The sequence below is a fragment of the Balaenoptera borealis genome (assembly GCF_965194805.1).
Source record: "Balaenoptera borealis genome assembly, chromosome: 3".
Lineage (NCBI taxonomy): Eukaryota > Metazoa > Chordata > Mammalia > Artiodactyla > Balaenopteridae > Balaenoptera > Balaenoptera borealis.
Genome location: NC_138866.1, coordinates 119666353 through 119688731, shown reverse-complemented (window position 1 = coordinate 119688731; position 22379 = coordinate 119666353). Strand labels below are relative to the sequence as shown.

Here is a 22379-nt window from a genome sequence, read left to right as displayed (position 1 = left end):
TGTCTTTTTTTTTTTTTTTTTTCTGTGACTTGATACTGTATTTAAAAAGTCATTACCAGGACTTCCCTGGTGGCGCAGTGGTTAAGAATCCACCTGCCAATGCAGGGGACATGGGTTCGAGCCCTGGTCCAGGAAGATCCCACATGCCGCAGAGCAACTAAGCCCGTGCGCCACAACTACTGAGCCTGCATGCCACAACTACCAAAGCCCATGCGCCTAGAGCCCGTGCTCTGCAACAAGACAAGCCACCGCAATGAGAAGCCCGCGCACTGCAACGAAGAGTAGCCCCCTTTCGCTGCAACTAGAGAAAAAGCCTGTGCGCAGCAACAAAGACCCAATGCAGCCAAAAATAAATTAAAAAAAAAAAAAAAGTCATTACCAAACTCAAGGTTATCTAGGTTTCCCCCTATGCTATCTTCTAGGAATTTTATAGTTTTTGTTTTATACTTAGGTCTGTGACCCATTTTGAGTTAATTTTTGTGCAAGGCATGAGGTTTATAGTTTACATCTACACTCTTTTCTTTTTTTGCATGTAGTTGTCCATTTATTTCAGCACCATTTTTTAGAAATTGATTTTTATTGAAGTATAGTTGATTTACGATGTTGTGTTAGTTTCTGCTGTACAGCAAAGTGAATTAGTTATACTATACATATATCCACTCTGTTTTAGATTCTTTTCCCATATAGGTCATTACAGAATATTGAGTAGAGTTCCCTGTGCTATACAGTAAGTTCTTACTAGTTATCAGTTTTGTATATAGTAGTGTATATATGTCAATCCGGATCTCCCAATTTATCCCTCCCCTCCTTTTCCCCCTTGGTAACCATAAGTTTGTTTTCTACACCTGTGACTCTATTTTGTTTTGTAAATAAGTTTATTTGTACCATTTTTTTAGATTCCACATATAAGCGATGTCATATGATATTTGTCTTTGTCTGACTTAATTCACTCAGTATGACAATCTCTAGGTCCATCCATGTTGCTGCAAATGGCATTATTTCGTTCTTTTTTATGGTTGAGCAATACTCCATTGTATATATGTACCATATCTTCTTTATCCATTCCTCTGTTCATGGACATTTAGGTTGCTTCCATGTCCTGGCTATTGTAAATAGTGTATTCCAGCACCATTTGTTGAAAAGACTATCCTTTCTCCATTGAATTGCCTTGGCTCCTTTGTCAAAGATCTGTCGACTATATTTGTCTATTTCTGGGCTTTCTTTTGTGTTCCATTGATCTATTTGTCCATTCTTTTAGCAGTACCAACTGTCTTGATTACTGTAGCTTTATAGTAAGTCTTGAAGTCCTGTAGTTTGATTCTCCAACCTTGTTTTTCTCCTTCAATATTATGTTGGCTCTTCTGGGTCTTTTGCTTTCCATTTAAACTTTATAATCAGTATGTCGATATCCACAAAATAACTTGCTGGGATTTTGATTGAGATTGTGTTGAATCTATAGATTAATCTGGGGAAGGTTTGCTTCTTAATAATATTGAGTTTTCCTTTTCTTGAACATGGTATAGCTCTATGTTTATTGAGATTGTCTTTAATTTATTTGAGCAAAGTTTCATAGTTTTCATTTTAGAGGTCTTTCACATCTTTTTGCTAACTTCATTGCTAAGTGTTTGTTGTTTTTTGATTCTGTTGTAAATGGTATTTTTTAATTTCATTTTTCCAATTATGTTGTATTAGTAGTTAGAATTTACTTGATTTGTATATATTGACTTTGTGTCATTTGAATGGTAAATTAAATTGGATTCTCTGTGTATGGTCATGTTATCTGAGAATAAAGATAGTTTTACTTCCTTCTCAATCTTTATGCCTTCAGTTCTTTTTCTTGCTTCATGGCACTGGCTACTACCTCCAGTGCAGCATTGAATAGAAGTGGTGAAAGTGGACATACCTTTTTTGTTCCCAGTATTTTCTGGTACTCTTCATTTTTTCCTGCAGATCCAGACTTCCATTTGAGATTATTTTCTTCTGAGTCTGAAGAAATTCCTTTAGTGTTTCTTGTATATCTGCTGGTAATGAGTTCTTTCAGCTTTTGTTTGTCTGAAAATATCTTTATTTTAACCTTCATCTTTAAAGGATATTTCTTGCAAGGTTTAGAATTCTAGGTTGACAGTTTTTTTTTTTCTTTCAGCAGTTGAAATACATTATCTGTTACCTTCTAGCTTTTATTGTTTTTGGTGAAAAGTCAGCTGTCATTCTTGTTGTTAACCTGAATGTAAATTGTCCTTTCTTTGGATACTTTTAAGATTTTTTCTTTATTTTTGATTTTTTTAAAGGTTTCTTTTAATTAATTAATTTATTTATTTATTTATTTTGGCTGCGCTGGGTCTTAGTTGCAGCACGAGAGATCTTCTGGTTGAAGCATGCAGACTTCTTAGTTGTGGCATGCGGGCTTCTTAGTTGTGGCATGCATGTAGGATCTAGTTCCCCGACTAGTTCCCTGGGCATTGAACCCAGGCCCCCTGCATTGGGAGTGTGGAGTCCTACCCACTGGACCACCAGGGAGGTCCCTATTTTTGCTTTTAAGCAGTTTTACTATGATGTACCTAAGTGCAGTTTTCTTTGTATTTATTTTGTTTGGGGTTTGCTGAGTTTTTTGGACCTGTGGACTTATTTTTACATCATTTTGAAACAATTCTGCCATTTTCTTTTCAAATATGTCTTCTACCCCATTCTCTTTTTCATCTCTTTCCAGACTGTTTGATATTACTTAACAGATATCTGACTCTAATCCTGTACTTTTTTGTTTAATTCTTTTTTCTCTATGCTTTAGTTTGGATAATTTCTATTGATTTCTTGCATTCAGTGGTCTTTTCTATATCTTGTTTATTGTTAAGCCTATTCAGTGAACTTTTTGTTTCAGATATTGAATTTTTTTTTTTAGTTTGAGAATTTCCATTTGGCTCTTTTTTTTTTCCCAGTGTTTTCATTTCTCTGCCAAAATATATTAAATCCATATTTTTCTCAAACATGTATTTATAAGATTTATTTTAAAGTCTTTGCTAACTCCCACATCTGGGTCATGTGTGGGTTTGTTTTGAATTTTTTCTCTTGCCTGTTGGTCACATTTTCATGATTCTTTGAATATCCATTAATTTTTATTGCATGTGAATATTATATATAAAAAGAACAGTTAGAATGAAGTTTATAACTGCTTCCTCCTGGAAAAAGGCATGCTAACTCCTCAGATAGACCAAAAGGGTTAAGGGCTAATGTCTTCATTCTGACATAGAATTGAATTATAACTGGGCTGGATTATAGTTAATTTTGGTTTCCAGTGTTTTGAGGATGGATTCAATCTCCACCCTACAACAGAGCTTGGAATTTAAGTACGGCTAGATTCTAGAGATCTCTTTATAGCCCTGCACTTGGCTTACCACTCGCCAGAAGATCCCACTCTGCCCTCCTGGTCTACCCCTAAGTTTATGCATGCTGCTCCATACTCTGTGAAACCTTCCTGGGGAAGAATTTTTAGGTTGTGTTGATTTGTTCTGCTTGCGGGACTCCTCTGGATTTTAGTCCATCATATTGGTTGATAAGGTTGTTTGCCCCTTTGCTCACCATGGCATTAGAGTTGAAACTGGTCACTTGTTTCTTTACCTAAAAATGGCTTGTCCCTCTATGGATTTGAGTTTTTCTAGACTTCTTTGTGTTCTCAGCTTTCTGATGGGTTTAAAAAATTAATTTTGTCCAACTTTTAGTAGTTTGTCCAGATTTTTTCCTTTAATTTATGGTGGGGATGACTCTGTCTTATGACCTTATATATTCTAACTAGAAGAGGAAGCCTCAGCATGATGTTATTTTATTAGTTGAGTTAAAAATTCGTTAGAAATTTTATTAGTTTCTTCATTTGCACAGTTTGAAAAAGTGGTGTTCTATTAATTCCTTAGTAGCATCGACAAATTTGCTGGCATGTCCCAGTGACTTAAGCTTTGCTTTCCTTTTTGTTTCCATTGAAGATGATACAAACTATATGGAGCATGTTTATTTTTTATTATAATTGGACAGGAATGGCTAATCAAATCTAACTTTCCATCAGTTCATTTTTTTTCTGGATTTCAGCTTTTATAAGTAAAAGCCAGGTGTTATGAGGATAAATTTTTGTTTATGTCTGTTTTTGTGCTACAAAGGCAGAGTTGAGTATTTGGGAAAGAGAACTTATGACCTGCAAAGTTTAACATATTTATTGTCTATCCGTTTATGCAAAAAGTTTGTGAACCCCTGCCATGATTAAATGGCAGTGAATAATACTGCCAATTAAATAGCTTGTCCCAGATCACACAGCTACTTTGCATTAGCTGTCTTTAACTCTCCAGGGAGCTTTTCCTATAAAATCATTGCCATGGTGAACCATTGCTAAACAGTTAATCCCAGCTATAGTTTATGTATTTGTTTATTTCAAAGTGTGGCTCTTCCTAATCTAAATTTCTTCTTTCAGTTCTTCTGAGATTGTCACTGATATTTTAATTTAGATTCCCTTAAGATGTATATTTCAAAACACTAGGTTGGCTCTGTGGAATAAATTTACTAGAGCAGGGGGTATGCCTAGATCTAATGGCTGTTGCCAAATGCATTACTTGGTTATGATTTTTCGATGTTCCATAAACCCTGATAATTGCAGTGGTCAGTTGGTTGAGTCAGGTACACTTTCTGATTCATCCTAGTTACAGGAGCCACTTAAATGACTTTAAAGTATCTGAGGCAAATGTTGCAAGTTGTTGATCTGTTATAGGTCTTATGGTCTTTAGAGGTAAATGCTGATTTAATGCAGGGTCATACCCAACAGGTGGTTAGCAGTGGTTTAGCTTTAACTCCTGGGAATAAGTGGTTCCTGTATATCCACAATGTCTTAAAAATTCATATTATTAGAGGATGATACTATAAAAATAGGTTACTAACCATGAATGATTTATAATAGGAAAGATAAGATGCCTGCTTTAGGTAACAGGTATGTATTGGGATGCTCAATAATAATAATAATACCTGCCAAAACTTATATGCTGTTATTATGTGCCAGATATTGTTTTTAATTCTTTTCATATGTTAACTTATTTATCTGTCACACTAACCCTGTGAGGAAATTGAGGTACATTCCCAGACTCAACCAGCTACAATCATGAATCAAACACAGAAATGGTCACAAATGATTTCTGTGGTTTCATATCCATAGGTCATTTCTCTATCTTTATCTGACTTCATGTGCTGCTTCTTGAAGTACTTCTCTTTTCATGACCCTTCATTTGTCTGGTGGTTTTCCTCTACTTAGATGTATCATCTAGAGCAGGCTGTTTATCCTCTGTTCTTCAGTTTCCTCATTTGAAGATGGAGATAATAGGGCTTACCTTCGCAAAGTTGTTCTAAGATTTAATGACTCAAATGAATAGTTTGGCACATAATACGTATTCTAAGGGTTAACCATTATTACTATTATTACTACTACTGTTACTACTCTGTGTTTTTAAGTTATTAGCTGCTCTGTTTTTGACTCTCATTTTTTCTCTGCTGGACGACTAAACATTGGTGACCAAAGGGCTTGGTCATAGTTCTTTTTCTCTATCTGCAGTCTGTGTGTGTGAGTTCATCTAGTCTGGTTGCTTCAGATGCCATCCATATGCTAATAAGTACCAGATCTCTAGTCCTATTCTCATTTCTTTTACAGACTTGTATATCCAATTGCTTACATGATATTTCCACTTGCCTATCCTCTAGGTATTTTAGAGTTAATATGGCCAAAGACAATCTAAGCCATATTCCCCCCTCCCTCCCAAACAACAACAAAACAGCATCAACAGATGAATGTAAACAAACCTGTTCTACTCCCTTTTCCCCATTTTAGTAGATAGAATCACTGTTTACCTGGTTACTTTCAGTCAGATAAACCAGGGTGTTGTCTTTGCTCCCACATCTAATCCATCAGTCAGTCCAGAATGCATACCCAATCTGTCTGCGTCTTTCTATCTCCATTGCTACTACTCTATCCATCAACCATTATCTTTTGCCTGGACTACTACGACAACCTCCTAACTGGTCTCCCTGCTTCTGCCCCTTCCTCCCTCTCTCCTCTAATCCACTTTCTTTCAAGCAAGTGGAATAATCTTTTAAAAACATAAATCAGGTTGTATCATTCCCTGTGTATAAAAACAAAATAAAACAATACAATACCCTAGGCTTTCTATTACGTTTAGAATAAAATCCCAGACTGCAAGGTACTATACAATCCAGTCCCTTTCTACCTCTGACCTCATCTCTGATCATTTTCCTCTTTGAATACTTTACTTCAGCCATACTAAGCTCTTTTCTGTTCCTCAGCCATGCCAAGTTTGTTTCTGATTGTGCACTACCTATTCTTCTTAGCTTGGAGTATTTCTCCCATATGTTAGAATAGTTGGCTCCTTCATTGTCCTATAGGCTTCTTACCACCTCCCAGAAGCTCCCTGAGTGCTACTGATAACTAAAATAGCACACTCAAGCCCTCTAGTATAATGATAGACAAACTACTGCCCACAGGCCAAATCCGGCAGGTGGCCTGTTTTTGTATTGTCTGAAAGCTAAAAATGGTTTTTACATTTCTGAACCTTTAAAAGAGTGAAAGAAAACCCACAAAAAACCTGAGTATGTGACAAAGGCTATATGTGATCCACAAAGCATAAAATATTTACTATCTGGCCCTTCACAGGAAAAGAACTTCTAGCTATAAAAAATTACTTTGTTCATTTGTTTCCTTGGTAATTTTTTTTTTGTTCTCAGAGTGCTTAATTGTTGAAGAGTTTTGGCAAGTTGGCTAAGTTGTCTGGAAAGAAGGAATTGAGCAACAGTACTTAATAAAAGGAACATTAGAATCATTGTTAAAAGGATAGAAAAGTAGGACAGATAAAAAATGTAGTAGGGACAAAGACTAAAGAGTCTGTGGACTTCTTTCAAAGTGGACAAGAAGAGATAGTCTGTTCAAAGGATCTACTGCTTCTGAAAGCCCCTCAGAATATGGAGGACTCAAATCTGAGTTTAAAGTATACCTGTGAAACTATTCAGGTACTTGAGAGTATGCACATCTGAAAGGCCACTAAGTACCTGGAGGATATCATATTACAAAAGGATGTGTTCCATAGACAAAGTATAGTAGAGTTGAAAGATTCCAAGGCCAAAATAAGTGCTGAATTCTGGTTGCACAAACTTAAGCATGTGGAAAGTGATGCTGAGTCTCAGTATTTTGATGTGTATTTTATAATGATTGAGTATATCTTCTCAACAAGACCTCCAAAATATGCAGACATCTATGGAGCTCCTAAGTGGATCAACCTGTAGATGAACTTCCCTAGTATCTGATTCTCATTGAAAGTCAAAGGGAGAGGTGCTCAAATGAAGGATATCTTGAAAGAAATAAAAATTTGTAAATATGTAAATTAAGAAAAAGACAGAGTCTCTCTTTGTTTTACTTATTCCCGTATTTACTGCTGGCTGTAAGTAATATATGTTTCTACTCTTTATTACATTCTTTTCCTACTCTCCTGTCTACTTCAACAGCTGGATAATGGTTTTATCACAAATTATATAATTGCTTATGAACCTCTATTATATTATTGATTCTGTTGATGGGGGCATCATGAGGTACAGCCCTTTGTTCCACGTATTTATTGAACAAACATTTTTTGAGTTTCTACTAGGTACTAAACGTTGTGTAGCAGAAAGACAAAGAAATACTCTGCCCTTTAACAAGCCTATAGAGTAGTAGGGGAGAGTACCAAATATGAACTGAGCAATTAGATATACCATTTGGAGTTCATTTGGCAAGGCTAAGCTCAAACAGCACTATTGCAAAGAAGCCTTCCTTAGGACCCCAGTCCCTATGCCAGAGAAAACCTAATGCTGAAACTTGATCTCTGTTCTCTAAAAGCTTATGATTTCATAGAGGAAATATGATATGTCCCTTATCAACTATAATATAAGGCAGTTTATGACAGGCAAAGTAGCATAGTAGTTAAGAACCCAAATTCTATGGCTAGACCACTGAGGTCTAAATCTTGGCTCTGCCATTTACTAACCTATAACCTTAGACAAGTGGCAACCTCCATGTGCTTCAATTTCTTGATTTGTAAAACAGGGATAATAATAGTATACATTTAATTAGGATTGTTATGAGGATTAAGTGATTTAAGCACATAGTAAATGCTATGTGAGTGTTTATTGCTATTATTATTAATTATTATCATGTTTCTTATTTGTGCTAAGTTTCTAAGCAAATTGTTTGAGAAATTGGTGCCTGGCTTCTAACTCCAGATCATCCATGTACTGGTTATATTATCTTGGGAACATCACATAACCTCTCTGGAATTGGTTTCTTCATCTGTAAACGAGGATAATAGCATACATTTCTTATTAAATGAGGTAATACATATATAACACACAGCACAGTGTCTAACTATATATTCTCAATAAAGAGGAGATATTTTTCTTAAAACTGTGAATGAAATAAAGGAAATGTTACGGAATTTCACTTCAGAGAAGTGAAGAACTGTTGAGATGTATAACACATTCCTGAGCTCATAGGAGTCACTAAATGCATGTTCACTTGATATGTTTATTTAGAGAATGGGAGCCTAGGGAGAACGCTGTTTGAAATACAGGTTTCTTTCCATGAGGACCATGGAAAGATGATTTGATAATCTTGTAGGCAAATATCATTGACCTAGTAAAAGGAAACTTCAACATAAATGACCTAGAAAAAGTCACTTATAGTTTTCTTTTCTATATACAAATAGGATTTTTGTGTTTTCATTAAGGATTCTAAAAAATTGTAGGATTCTTAGTTATTCTGTCAAACTATGCATTGTTTTGTAACTATGAGTAACTTTGAGGGAGTTTCTATAGAGTAGAAAATTTGCTGAGTAAAACAATATACGTTTTTTATAGCCTTAAAAGATTTTTATTGGAATGAATAAACATTTAGAAGTTTTGAAATTTTATTAATTAAATATATAAAGCACAGGAGCTTCATAAGTAAGTACTCCATCCATCCATATTATGTTGGTGTATTAAGAAAAAAATGTAATTTTACAAAGAATGGAAATTTATAGAGGGAGAGATTTTAAGTTGTTTAAGATTCATGTTTTGGTTATAGTCTAGTCTTCACGTGGTGTCCCTGTAGAATGGCAAAAGGTCCATTATTTTGAAACTCTTAAAATACAGTTAACCCTTGAATAACATGGGGCTTAGGGGTGCTGACCCTCTGTGCAGTTGAAAATTCGTGTCCTAGGGTATAGTTCACCCTCCATATCTGTGATTCCTCCATATCTGTGGTTCCACTTCTGTGGATTCAACCAACTTTGGGTCATATAGTACTGTAGCATTTACTATTGAAAAAAAGTCTGCATGTAAGTGGATCTGCACAGTTCAAACCTGTGTTTTTCAACATCAAGTGTAATGTAACATTTAAAAAAATAAATCTTTGGGAACCACAAGAGATGCCCAATTGCTGAAACAATCTTGAGAAAAAAGAATAAATCTGGAGTTATCACGCGCCCAGACTTCAGACTATATTACAAAGCTACAGTAATCAAAACAACATGGTACTGGCACAGAAACAGACTCATAGATCAGTGGAACAGAATAGAGAGCCCAGAAATAAACCCACACACTATGGTCAATTAATCTACGACAAAGGAGCCAAGAATATATACAATGGAGAAAAGACAGACTCTTCGATAAGTGGTGCTGGGAAAGCAGGGCAGCTACATGTAAAAGAATGAAATTAGAACATTTCCTTACACCATATACAAAAATGAACTCAAAATGGGTTGAAGACCTGAATGTAAGACCTGAAACCATAAAACTCCTAAAAGAGAACATAAGCAGAACACTCTTTGACATGAATCATAGCAATATTGTTTTGGATTTGTCACCTAAGACAAAAGAAACAAAAGCAAAAACAAACAAATGGGACCTAATTAAACTTAAAAGCTTTTGCATAGCAAAGGAAATCATTGATAAAATGAAAAGACAACCTACTGAATGGGACAAAATGTTTGCAGATGATATGACTGATGAGGGGTTAATAACCAAAGTATATAAACAGTTCATATAACTCAATACCAAAAAAACAAACAACTCGATTAAAAAATGGGCAGAAGACCTGAATAGACATTTTTCCAAAGAAGATATACAGATGTCCAAGAGGCAAATGAAAAAATGCTCAACATTGCTAATCATTAGAGAAATGCAAGTCAAAACCACAATGAGATATGTGTAACTGATTCACTTTGCTGTACAGCAGGAACTAATACAACATTGTAAAGCAAATATACTCCAATAAAAATTAATTAAAAAATTTAAAAAAAGACAATGAGGTGCCACCTCCTACCTGTGAAAATAACTATCATCAAAAAGTCTGTAGGACTCCCCTGGTGGCGCAGTGGTTAAGAATCCACCTGCCAATGCAGAGGACACAGGTTTGAGCCCTGGTCTGGGAAGATCCCACATGCCATGGCGCAACTAAGCCCGTGCGCCACAACTACTGAGCCTGTGGCCCGGAGTCCGCGAGCCACAACTACTGAGCCTGTGTGCCACAACTACTGAAGCCCGCATGCCTACAGCCTGTGCACCACAACAAGAGAAACAACCGCAATGAGAAACCCGCGCACCCCAAGGAAGAGTAGTCCCCACTCACCGCAACTAGAGAAAGCCTGCACACAGCAATGAAGACCCAATGCAGCCAAAATAATAATAATAATAATAAAGTCTGTAAGTGTTGGCAAGGATGTGGAGTAAAGGGAACCCTAGTGCACTGTGGTGGGATTGTAAATTGGTGCAGCCACTTTGGAAAACAGTATGGAGGATCCTCAAAAAACTAAAAAAAAAACTGCCTTATGATCCAGCAGTTTCACTTCTGGGTATATATACAAAGAAAATGAAAACACTAATTTGAAAAGATACATGCATCCCAATGTTCATAGCAGTATTATTTACAATAGCCAAGTTGTGGAAGCAACCTAAGTGTCTGTCAACAGATGAATGGCTAAAGAAGATGTGGTTTATATATACGATGGAATATTACTCAGTCATGAAAGAGAATGAAATGCTGGTGTTAGCAACAGTGTGGATGGACCTAGAGGGTATTATGTTTAGTGAAATAAGTCAGACAGAGAAAGACAGTACTTTATGTTATCACTTATATGTGGGATCTAAAAAATAAAACAAACGGATGTATATAACAAAACAGGAACAGACTCACAGATATAGAGAACTTCTAGCGGTTACCATGGTGGATGGGAGGAAGATAGAGGTATGGGATTAAGAGATACAAACTACTGTGTATAAAATAAATAAACATTGGGACTTCTCTGGCGGTCCAGTGGTTAAGAACCTGCACTTCCAATGCAGGGGCACGGGTTTGATCCCTGGCCAGGGGGAGCTAAGATCCTGCATGCTGTGTGGTGGGGCAAAATAAATAAAATAAGCGACAAGGATATATTGTACAGCACAGGGACATATAGCTATTATTATATAATAATTTTAACTATGAAAATGTTGAATCACTATGTTATATGCCTGAAACTAATATAATATTTTAAATCAACTATACTTCAATAAAAAAAAATCTTTGGAATAATATTTAGATGCTAATTTTCCACTTCCTCAAGGTATTTAGAGATTATGGTAAGTGTAATTTTGAGACATTATTAACTCATCAGTAATAACTGCAATATCAGACTGATATTTATTACATGGAATACCATTTTAACTTCAAATAACCAATCTCATTAGTTATGCTAAAGTTTTTCCTCTTTTTTTTTTTAAATTTTATTTATTTTTGGCTGTGTTGGGTCTTCGTTGCCGCGCACGGGCTTTCTCTAGTTCCAGTAAGTGGGGGCTACTCTTCGTTGCGGTGCGTGGGATTGTCATTGTGGTGGTTTCTCTTGTTGAGGAGCATGGGCTCTAGGCATGCAGGCTTCAGTAGTTGTGGCACGTGGGCTTAGTAGTTGTGGCTTGCCGGCTCTAGAGTGCAGGCTCAGTAGTTGTGGTGCGTGGGCTTAGTTGCTCCGCGGCATCTGGGATCTTCACGGACCAGGGCTCAAACCCATGTCCCCTGCGTTGGCAGGCGGATTCTTAATCACTGCACCACCAGGGAAGTCCCTTTCCTCTTTTTTTATTGAGATGTAGCATATAGCAAGTGCACAAATATTCAGTGATCACAGTTTAAAAATTATATGTATATTCCTGCTTATGTACCATCTAAATCAAGATATAGAATGTTTATAAAACTCCATAAGGCTTGTTTTCGTGCCCTGCCTCCAAAACTCCTTCTCCCCTAAAGAGAATCATGCTTCTGAAGTTTATAACCATAGATTTATTTTGTCTGTTTGTGAACTTCATATAAATGGCATAATTTAGTATGTATCTTTTAGTATCTGGCTTTTTTTTCACTCAACGTTATGTCTGTGAGTTCACGTTATATCAGCAATTTGTTCTTTTTTAATGCTGTATTGTATTCCATTTATTTTATTGTTGATGAACATTTTGATTGTTTTCATTTGGGGGGCTATTTTATGAATGAAGTGGCAGTGAACATTCTTGTACAGATCTTTTAGTGGACATAATCCATTTTGATGACGTTTGGAGTATTCCATTGTGATTTTGATTTGCATTTCTCTGATGACTAATGATACTGTATTAGTCAACTATTACTGCTTAATAAACAACCTGAAAATTGCCAGTGATGTACAACAATAAGTATTTATTTGTTGGTCATGATTTTGTGGGTCAGCTGGGATAGCTTTGCCCTGTGTATCCCATCTTACTGGGACTAGTAGGCTAGTTGAGGCATGTTCTCGTGGTGGTACAAAGGGCAAGAAGGCTCATCTAGCTTACCACACGTATTTCAAGACTTCGTTTATATCATGTCTGTTGACGTCCCACTCTAAATTGTCATGTGTCTTAGCCTAAATTCAGGGGATGGGGAGGTATACTTCTCCAGAGGACAGTGAAGGTAGGTAGTGAATATTTTTGAACAATATTTTTTTCAAAAAATATTGATATTTTGAACAATAATCTAATCTACCACAGATGTTGAGTTCTTTATTGGCCATTTGGATATTTTCATAAGAGCCACTCTTCTATATATATTGTTGCTGGCCATGCTTACTGTATCAGCAACATTGATTACCTCCTTAGGAAAGGACTTTGATTACTTGCTCATTTTTAAAGCCACACCTGTCAAATTGTTGTTGAAAATAGCTCTCAAAGAAGTCAAAGTGGTGTATATACATGAAAACAGATGAGAAAGTCAGTAGGAAAAAGCTACAGTGAAGTTTAATAAAATAACTACCTTAAGCATTAAAGATGATTGGTAAAATACGTGGATTAATGTGGATTTGAATTCGTTTATTCCTTTAACAAATATATTTTTGAGTTGTGGATACCTATGATGAAAAAGGCAAGTCTTTTCCCTTTAATGGGGAAATCAGACAGTAAACAAAAATACAAATAAATAATATAATTCTAGGTAGTGCATCAAGTCCTCTGATTAAAAATAAATCAGGGCAAGGACAATAGAGTGGGGAAAGAGGGTTATTTTAGATAAGGTAGTAAAGAAAAGCTTCTCTGAGGAGCTGGCATTTGAGCAGAGACCTCAGTGATATGAAAGAAGGTCCAGGCAGAGAGAACAAGAAGGAAGCGTAGAGGTCCTGAAGCAGGTATAAGCTTAAACACAGGCAAAAGACCAGTGAGGCTAGATTGAAGTGGAGTGAGGGAAAGATAGAAGTTTCAATTTTATTTAATTGTGTTATGGAGAGTCATTCAAGGTTTTGAAGAGGAGAGTGGCAAGATCTGATTTACCTTTAAAAAGGGTGACTACTGCCTGTTCTGTTGTGTATAAAACAGACTGTAGTGGAGCAATCATAGAAGCAAGGATGTCACACTTTAAGTAACTCAGATGAGAGAATGATAATGGGCTTGAACTAGGTGATAGAGATAGAAATGATAAAAACTGGTTAGATTCAGGATATATTTGAAAGGCAGACCAATAGTAATTATTGATGGATTGAATCTAAGAGGGATTTCCTTACAGAATTCCTTATAGGGAAGGGGTTGGAAAAATTTAAAGGTAAGGCATTAGTTAGGGTAGGCTAACTACTGTAACTAAACAACCTCCAAATATCTGTGGCTCTATGCAATAAAATTTTATTTATTATTTACTTCACAATCCAATATAGGTGAATGGGGTTGGGGTGATGGTGGGTACTCTTTTCCATGTGGTCATGGGGAACCCGGGGTCCTTCCATCTATTGGCTCTGTGTCCCTTAGGATCTTAGAGCTTTTTCCTGGATCCTTTCCAGACAAGGAAAGGCAGACCTTTTTTTTAGGGGCTTTTATTGGCTCAGCTTGGAGGGGATGTACATTACCCCTGCCCACATATCATTGGCATGGGACTTGATCACATGGTCACATGTAACTAACTGCAAGGAAGGTTGGGAAATAAAGTCTAGCTGAGTGCCCAGGAAGAGGAAGAAATGGGTTTGTAAAAAGAGTATTTGGGGACCTTTGGAAGAAAAAATCATTACAAAACACATAGTTTGCATAGTTTAAAAATACAAATATTTGCATATCTAAATAAGTTACATGTATGTTTATATACATACATACCTAATTTTATGGCACTTTGCTTTATTGTGCTTCACAGATACTGAATGTTTTACAAATTGAAGTGGCCACTGCATTCAAGCAAGTTTATTGGCACCGTTTTTCCAACAGCGTGTGCTCACTTTGTGTCTCTGAGTCACATTTTGGTAATTCTCTCAATATTTCAAACTTTCATTATTACTGTATTTGTTATGGTGCTCTGCGATCAGTGACCTTTGATGTCACTATTGTAATTGTTTTGGGGTGCCACAACCACGCCCACACAAGACTATGAACTAATCGGCATATGTTGTATGTGTTCTGGCTGCTTCACCGACTGGACATTCCCCCCGTCTCTTTTCCTCTCCTCAGGCCTCCCGATTCCCTGAGATATAAAAATATTGAAATTACGCCAATTAAATAACCCTACAGTAGCTTCTAAGTGTTCAAGTGAAAGGCAGGGTCGCATGTCTCTCACTTTAAATCAAGAGCTAGAAATGACTAAGCTAAGCGAGGAAGGCATGTCGAAAAGCTGAGATAGGCTGAAAGCTAAGCCTCTTGTGCCAGTTAGCCAAGTTGCGATTGCAAAGGAAAAGTTCTTGAAGGAAATTAAAAGTGCTACTCCAGTAAACATCACGAATAAGAAAGCAAAATAGCCTTATTGCTGATATGGAGAAAGTTTTAGTGGTATGGATAGAAGATCAAACCAGTTACAGTTCCTTTAAGCCAAAGGCCAATCCAGAGCAAGGCCCTAACTCTCTTCAATTCTATGAAGGCTAAGAGAGGTGAGGAAGCAGCAGAAGAAGAGTTTGAAGCTAGCAGAGGTTGGTTCATGAGGTTTAAGAAAAGAAGCTGTCTCCATAACATAAAAGTGCAAGGCAAAGCAGCAAGTGCTCATATAGAATTTGCACCAAGTTATCCAGAAAATCTAGCTAAGGTAATTAATGAAGGTCGCTATGCTAAACAACAGATTTTCAATGTAGATGAAATAGCCTTCTATTGGAAGAAGATGCCATCTAGAACTTTCATAGCTAGAGAGGAGAAGTCAATGCCTGTTTTCAAAGGACAGGCTGACTCTCGTTAAGGGTTAATGCAGCTGGTGACTTGAAGTTGAAGCCCAGTGCTTATTTACCATTCCAGAAATCCTGGGGCCTTTGAGAATTATGCTAAATCTACTCTGCCTGTTCTCTAAAATGGAACAACAAAGGCTGGATGCTGTCACATCTGTTTATAACATGGTTTACTGAATATTTTAAGCCCACTGTTGAGACCTGCTCAGAAAAAAAGATTCTTTTCAAAATATTACTGCTCACTGACAATGCACCTGGTCATCTAAGAGCTCTGATAGGGATGTATGAGATTAATGTTGTTTTCGTGCCCCCTACACAACGTCCATTCTGCAGATCAAGGTGTAATTGTGACTTTCAAGTCTTATTATTTAAGAACAACATTTCATAAGGCTCTAGCTGTCATAGACAGTGATTTCCTCTGATGGTTCTGGGAAAAGTCATTTGAAAACCTTCTGGAAATGATTCAGCATTCTAGATGCTATTGAGACCATTTGTGATTCATGAGAAGATGTTAACACAGAAGTTTGGAAGAATCAGATTCCAACCCTCATGGATGACTGAGGGGTTCAGCACTTCAACAGAGGAAGTAATTGCAGATGTGGTAGAAATAGCAAGAGAATTAGAAGTGGAATCTGAAGATGTGACTGAATTGCTGCAATTTCATGGTAAAGCTTAATTGGCTGAGGAGTTGTTTCTTATGGATGAGCAAAAAGAAAGTGGTTTCTTGAGGTGGAATCTACTCCTGGTGAAGATGCTGTGAAGATTATTGAAATGACAACAGAGGATTCAGAATATTACATAAACTTAGTTGATAGAGCAGAGGCAGGATTTGAGAGGATTGACTCCAATTTTGAAAGAAGTTCTGTGGCTAAAATGCTATCAAACAGCATTGCATGCTTCAGAGAAATCGTTCATGAAAGGAAGTCAATCGATGCAGCAATCTTCATTGTTGTCTTATTTTAAGAAGTTGCCATAGTCACCCCAACCTTCAGAAACTACCACTGTGATCGATCAGCAGCCATCAGCATTGAGGGAAGACCCTCCACCAGCAAAAAAATTACAACTCGCTGAAAGCTTCAGTGATGGTTAGCACTTTTTTTTTTAGCAATAAAGTAGTTTTTAATTGAGGTCTGTACATTTTTTAGACATAATGCTATTGCACACTTAATAGACTGTAGTATAGCGTAAACATAACTTTTATAGCAACGGGAAACCAAAAAAATCTTTGTGACTTGCTTTATTGTGATATTCACTTTATTGTGGTGGTCTGGAACCGAAAACTGCAATATCGCCAAGGTGTGTCTGTATGTGATTATACATTAGTATGGTAATAAATATATTTATTTGTAGAACATTTCAGTTGTAAGTACTAAAAAATGAAGAAACATGAATATTAGCTCTTGAGTACCACTTTCCCAGAGTCATTTTTCTAAAATAAGTTCAAAATGTTTAATAGCTCTCTCACCATGAAATTTATAGCAGTACACAAGTCAGTAATGTTTTCTCAAATGGACCCTACCTTGATAGTAGAATGTTCTTCTTTCAAAATGTACTGGTGAGGCTTTTGCTTTGAGTGAAGCTGTAACAAAGCTGGATTTTTATTTTTCAGATATACGTTTGCCTGATTCTGTCCTTCCAATTCTCTTGTCACTGAGTGATAATATACGATCCTGCTTGCTAACATTCATAAATAGATCCCTATGATAAAGCAAGTATAAAGAGAAAGGACACTTCTTTTTTCTTCTTGAAAAATAACTTTGAGAACTTGATAAAAAAGTAAAAGCAACAATGCATATATATATATATCTTTTTAATTAATTAATTAATTAATTTTTGGCTATGTTGGGTCTTCGTTTCTGTGCGAGGGCTTTCTCTAGTTGCGGCAAGCGGGGGCCACTCTTCATCGCGGTGTGCAGGCCTCTCACTATCGTGGCCTCTCTTGTTGCGGAGCACAGGCTCCAGACGCGCAGGCTCAGTAGTTGTGGCTCACGGGCCTAGTTGCTCTGCGGCATGTGGGATCTTCCCAGACCAGGGCTCGAACCCGTGTCCCCTGCATTAGCAGGCAGATTCTCAACCACTGCACCACCAGGGAAGCCCGACAATGCATATTTTTTGAAAATTAAGGTTTATTAGCACAAAGACAGAACACTGAATTAAAAATCTTTAGTTATTCCTTTTTATCTTTTTTTACTGAACTTCTGATTTAAAGGACAATGTATTCCGAACTCTGTTTCCTTCACCATAGGTTTCCTCTATAATTAGTCTCTTCTAACTCAGTCCAGTGAATGTCGTCATAAGCTAGCCTATTCTGAACCACACCCTACTGACCACAGCAACTGTCTCACCACATTGTTTTTCTCTGTTAGCATATACTTTTGAAATAACTACTTTGGGATAGGGCATAAAAAGAATATTAAATAATTTTCTTTATGAAAAATATAGCAATATCTGATGCTATATAAGTGCCAGTAATTCCTAATATGCATAGTTTTATTTTTAAAATTAGTCATTTATCCCCACATCATTATTGAGTAATCCATTTTTCTCTGCTGATTTGAAATATTTATCATCAATTTTATAGATTTTTTTTTTTTGCTCTTTAAGCCTTAATTTTCTATTTTGAAAGGTAATAGTTTGTTTCCTGTCTCAGAGAATTGCTGTTCAACTCAAATGAAGTAATGCATGTCAAACTTAATTTTGGTGAACACTATAAAAGGAAAATTTGACGATTTCCCCAAAGCCTAATATTGTGGTTCATTTTTTATATATGTATACTTTTATATACAATTTTATAGTTTATGTTTTTTCATTTGACGTTATATTGTACATCCCTTGCCATATTTCTGCATGGTTGGCATTGCAAGTATCCTTCACTATCTAAATCTGTTTAATTCTTCAGTTTTGATAGTGGATTTGGATGCCCGGGGGCGGGGGTACTGCCTTATTTGAATTTATTTGGTTATGCAAGTGGATAGCAAATAGCGTGATAGTGAAGGAAGTATCCAAAAGCGTATTCAAATATATTTGGTTCCTGAGTTTAGATTGTGAGATTTTGGATATGAGGAATTTGTGTAACAAGGGATGCCTATATTATCAAAGGATATTATACTAAACCTGTTGTAGTGGGTTCTTTTGTTGACAGAGAACAGAAAAACCCAACTCAGAGTGGCTCAGGGAATAAAAAGGAATTGATTGGCACACTTAACAAGAGGTTCAGTGGTTGAGTTTATCTGAGGCACAGCTGGATTCAGTGGCTCAGTGTTGATACGGTTTTGCTGTGTGTTGAGTTAGTTCATTACTTTTACTGCAGAGAGGCTTCTTCTATGCATTCAGAGAAGATGACTGCCGATAGCTCTAGATTTACATTTTTCTAGATTAGCAGCCCTAGTAGCGAAAAAAAAATGCTTCTTTCCTAATAGTTAACAGCAAATTTCCAGTAGGGAATCTCAGTAAGCAGCCACTGTCACTAGGGGGAATGGAATAAACTGATTGGCTGGGCCTGGGTCACAACTAAGTGGGGGATGAGGTCAGTCCATTCAAACTGTGTCATATGACAAGGGAGGAGGAGTAGTTCTTCAAAGGAAAACACAGTACTTTCACCAGAAGAAGGTATAGATTACTTATGGGGCAGACTAAACCGATAGATGTCCATATACTTATGCTATAGTGTGTCATACGTGACTCATTTTTTCCATCACCCTTTCTTTAGTTGAAATACTACAAGATGTTTTTTCTTTCAGCACCAAATTTGGCTTTTAGTTGGTATTGATATACTATAGGTTAAAATTGGGTTGGGACTTCTCTGGTGGCGCAGTGGTTAAGACTCCACGCTCCCAATGCAGGGGGCCTGGGTTCGATCCCTGGTCAGGGACTAGATCCCACATGCATGCCTCAACTAAGGAGCCTGCAAGCTGCAACTAAGGAGCACACCTGCTGCAACTAAGGAGTACGCCTGCTGCAACCAAGACCCAGCACAACCAAATAAATAAAATAAAAAAATAAATATTAAAAAAAATTGGGCTCCTATAGCCTATCTAGTGATAAAGATCAGCTAACATGCACTTTTTTTTAAGTCTTTATATTGAATTTGTTAACAGTATTGCTTCTGTTTTACATTTTGGTATTTTGGCTGTGAGGCATGTGGGATCTTAGCTCCCCAATCAGGGATCAAACCCCCACCCCCTGCTTTGGAAGGTGAAGTTTTAACCACTGGACCGCCAGGGAAGTCTCTAATAAGCACTCTTGTCACATCTTACCTGAAAAGCTGTTCCTCAACCCATCTTTTTTTTTTTTTTTAATTCTTTCAGAAAAAGTGTTTTTTCTTTCTGTGAGAGTTACCTGTCTACCTTTGACCTAAATCTTACTTTGTCTTGCTTACCAAAGAACCTTGGCTCATCAGACCTTCATTTTTTTAAGTTTTCAGTTCCTTTTTCTCTGCTTGATTCTATTTATAACCATAAAGGTGTGCTGCCAAGCCCCCTAACTAATAAACATTTCACTCATACTTCTTCTCCTTTCTTTTATAGCAGATATGAGCAACACCTGCTAGTCTACTTGCCAATCTGTCACTTCCTGTTTAACTTCTTATACTCCTTTTCTATTTTCTACTTTTCAGGGTCACCAGTGATATCCTAAGACCTTTGTCTCAGGTGTAAACCTAGTATTACAGTATGTAAGGGCTAAAAAGGGCCTTAGAGATATTTAACTCAACTTTCTTTTAACATTTTGCTTGAAGTTATTTTGATTATACCAAATTTCTTTTGGCTAGAATTTACATGGTATAGCTTCTTTTTTTTTTTTTTTTTAACTTTCAGGTTCTGTATCCTCGTATTATACATGTGTGTCTATTGAAAACAGCACAGAGGTGGATTTAAAAAATCTGCTCTGACCATCTTTGTCTTTTAACTGGAGCATTCACGCTTAATACAGGTACTTATGTATTTAGTATGCTTTCCATTTGTTCCATCTGTTCTAAATGCCCCCTTGCCCTCTTTCATATTGATTATTTTTTGGCTTTGTGGACTATATGGTCTCTGTCATAACTGCTCAGTTCTGCCACTGTAGTGCAAAAGCATCCATAGGTAATAGGAAACAGTATAAATTATAGAAGACTAGATGTTATCATCCAGATAGATGAGCACTGGGTTGAGACCAGAAACTGGGAGAATATTTTTATCTTTAAAGTGAGGTAGTGGAAGAGGAACTGTAAGAGTGATTCAGAAAAAGAATCAATCTATCAGGAAGATTACAAGAAAAAGAATTGTCATGTGAGGGCTGTTTTAAGAATGAGAAGGTGGCCACATTAGTCAGATGCTACAGTGTGGTGTGTTAAGATGAGGCTTGAGAAGAGACCTTTGGATTTGGCAACCTTATGGTAATTGGTGACGTTTTTAAAGAACATTGGCAGTAGCTTGCTATGTGGAAAGAGTGGTAAGGGAGTGGAAAGTGGATATATAGACCACTGATTCCCAAATGCTGTTCTCTGGACCAGCAACAAAAGAATTGCCTAGTTGTCCCAACCTCAGAACCATTATTGGGCCTAGAAATGTATATTTTTAAAATGTTCCCTAGATGATTCTGATAAACACTCACGGATTGCTGTCAAGATGTATTTAAGAGTGATTTTTTTTTTAATTCTTTTTTTTTTTTTGGCCACGCTGAGCAGCTTGCGGGATCTTAGTTCCCCAACCAGGGATCGAACTGGGGCCCCCTGCACTGGGAGCTCGGAGTCCTAACCACTGGACTGCCAGGGAATTCCCCGCGAGTGATATTTTGAGGCAACCCCTTCTTTGTAAACACAAAGCAAAGACTGATAAACTAACAAAAAGAGAAAACTGAATTGACATAAATGGGGCTCAAAAAGGTAAACATTTCTATTTTGGAAAGAGAATAGAACACAAAGCAGTGACTGTGGCTTATGTCTGGGAGCTTGCAGGGAAAGCATCTGAGGTTTTGGCCTCTGAGATAATGTGGAAGTGTCATTGGAATTGGGCTCATTGTTGGTAACCAAGGGCCAGGGTAGGTAGGGCTCCTCTATTGAAAAAGGTATTTCTGAGTTTAGCTCTGGGGGTGCCTTTTTTTTTTGGCCGTGCCGTGCGGCATGCAAGATCTTAGTTCCCCGACCAGGTATCGAACCTGTGTCCCCTGCATTGAGAGCACGGATTCTTAACCACTGGACCGCCAGGGAAGTCCCCTGGGGCTGGCATATTATTCACCTTTTAGATCAGACTGCAGTTATGCAGTGCATCTCCTGAAATAGTACCCAGCACAGCCTGCATGACTGTAAGGAGTAGCTTTGCTGCTTTCTATTGCCAGAAGCCACAGTTTATATGAGGCCTTATACCTACGGACTCAGGAGAACACAAACATAGCTTTACAGCTAGAACCTCCTAGCTTAAAGCATATCCTTACTGTTACTGCAGGGCAGATCTCCTGATTTGAATAGGCCAACTGTAAGAAAAATATTTATGAGATAACTGGGGAAATCACACACTGACCAGTCGTATTAAAAAATATTAATCTTTAAAGGTGTGATTAATGGTATTGTGGCTTTGTTTAAAAAAAGTAGTAAATAGTGGGTTCTTAGTAAATGCTGGTATGAAAAACAAAAGTCTTCCATCAAAAAGTTCACCTCTAAAGCTAAGTTCTCAAACAAATTAAGTCATCTAATGCTGAGAAACATGAAAT

General features: G+C 37.0%; 1 protein-coding gene across 13 annotated transcripts in view; it reads left to right on the top strand.

Moving 5' to 3' along the window:
- Positions 1-22379, top strand: part of MYO9A (myosin IXA) — a 277041-nt gene that overhangs the window by 24557 nt on the left and 230105 nt on the right. Inside the window, exon 2 of one of the 13 annotated variants that reach the window (XM_082383554.1) lies at positions 20507-20621. The exons of 11 other annotated variants lie outside the window; for them this stretch is intronic. The gene's annotated coding sequence lies outside the window, so the exon portion shown is untranslated. Of the gene's footprint in view, positions 1-1652; positions 20622-22379 lie in introns of those variants that run through there. One more of the 13 variants, XM_082383555.1, reaches the window with a different exon arrangement.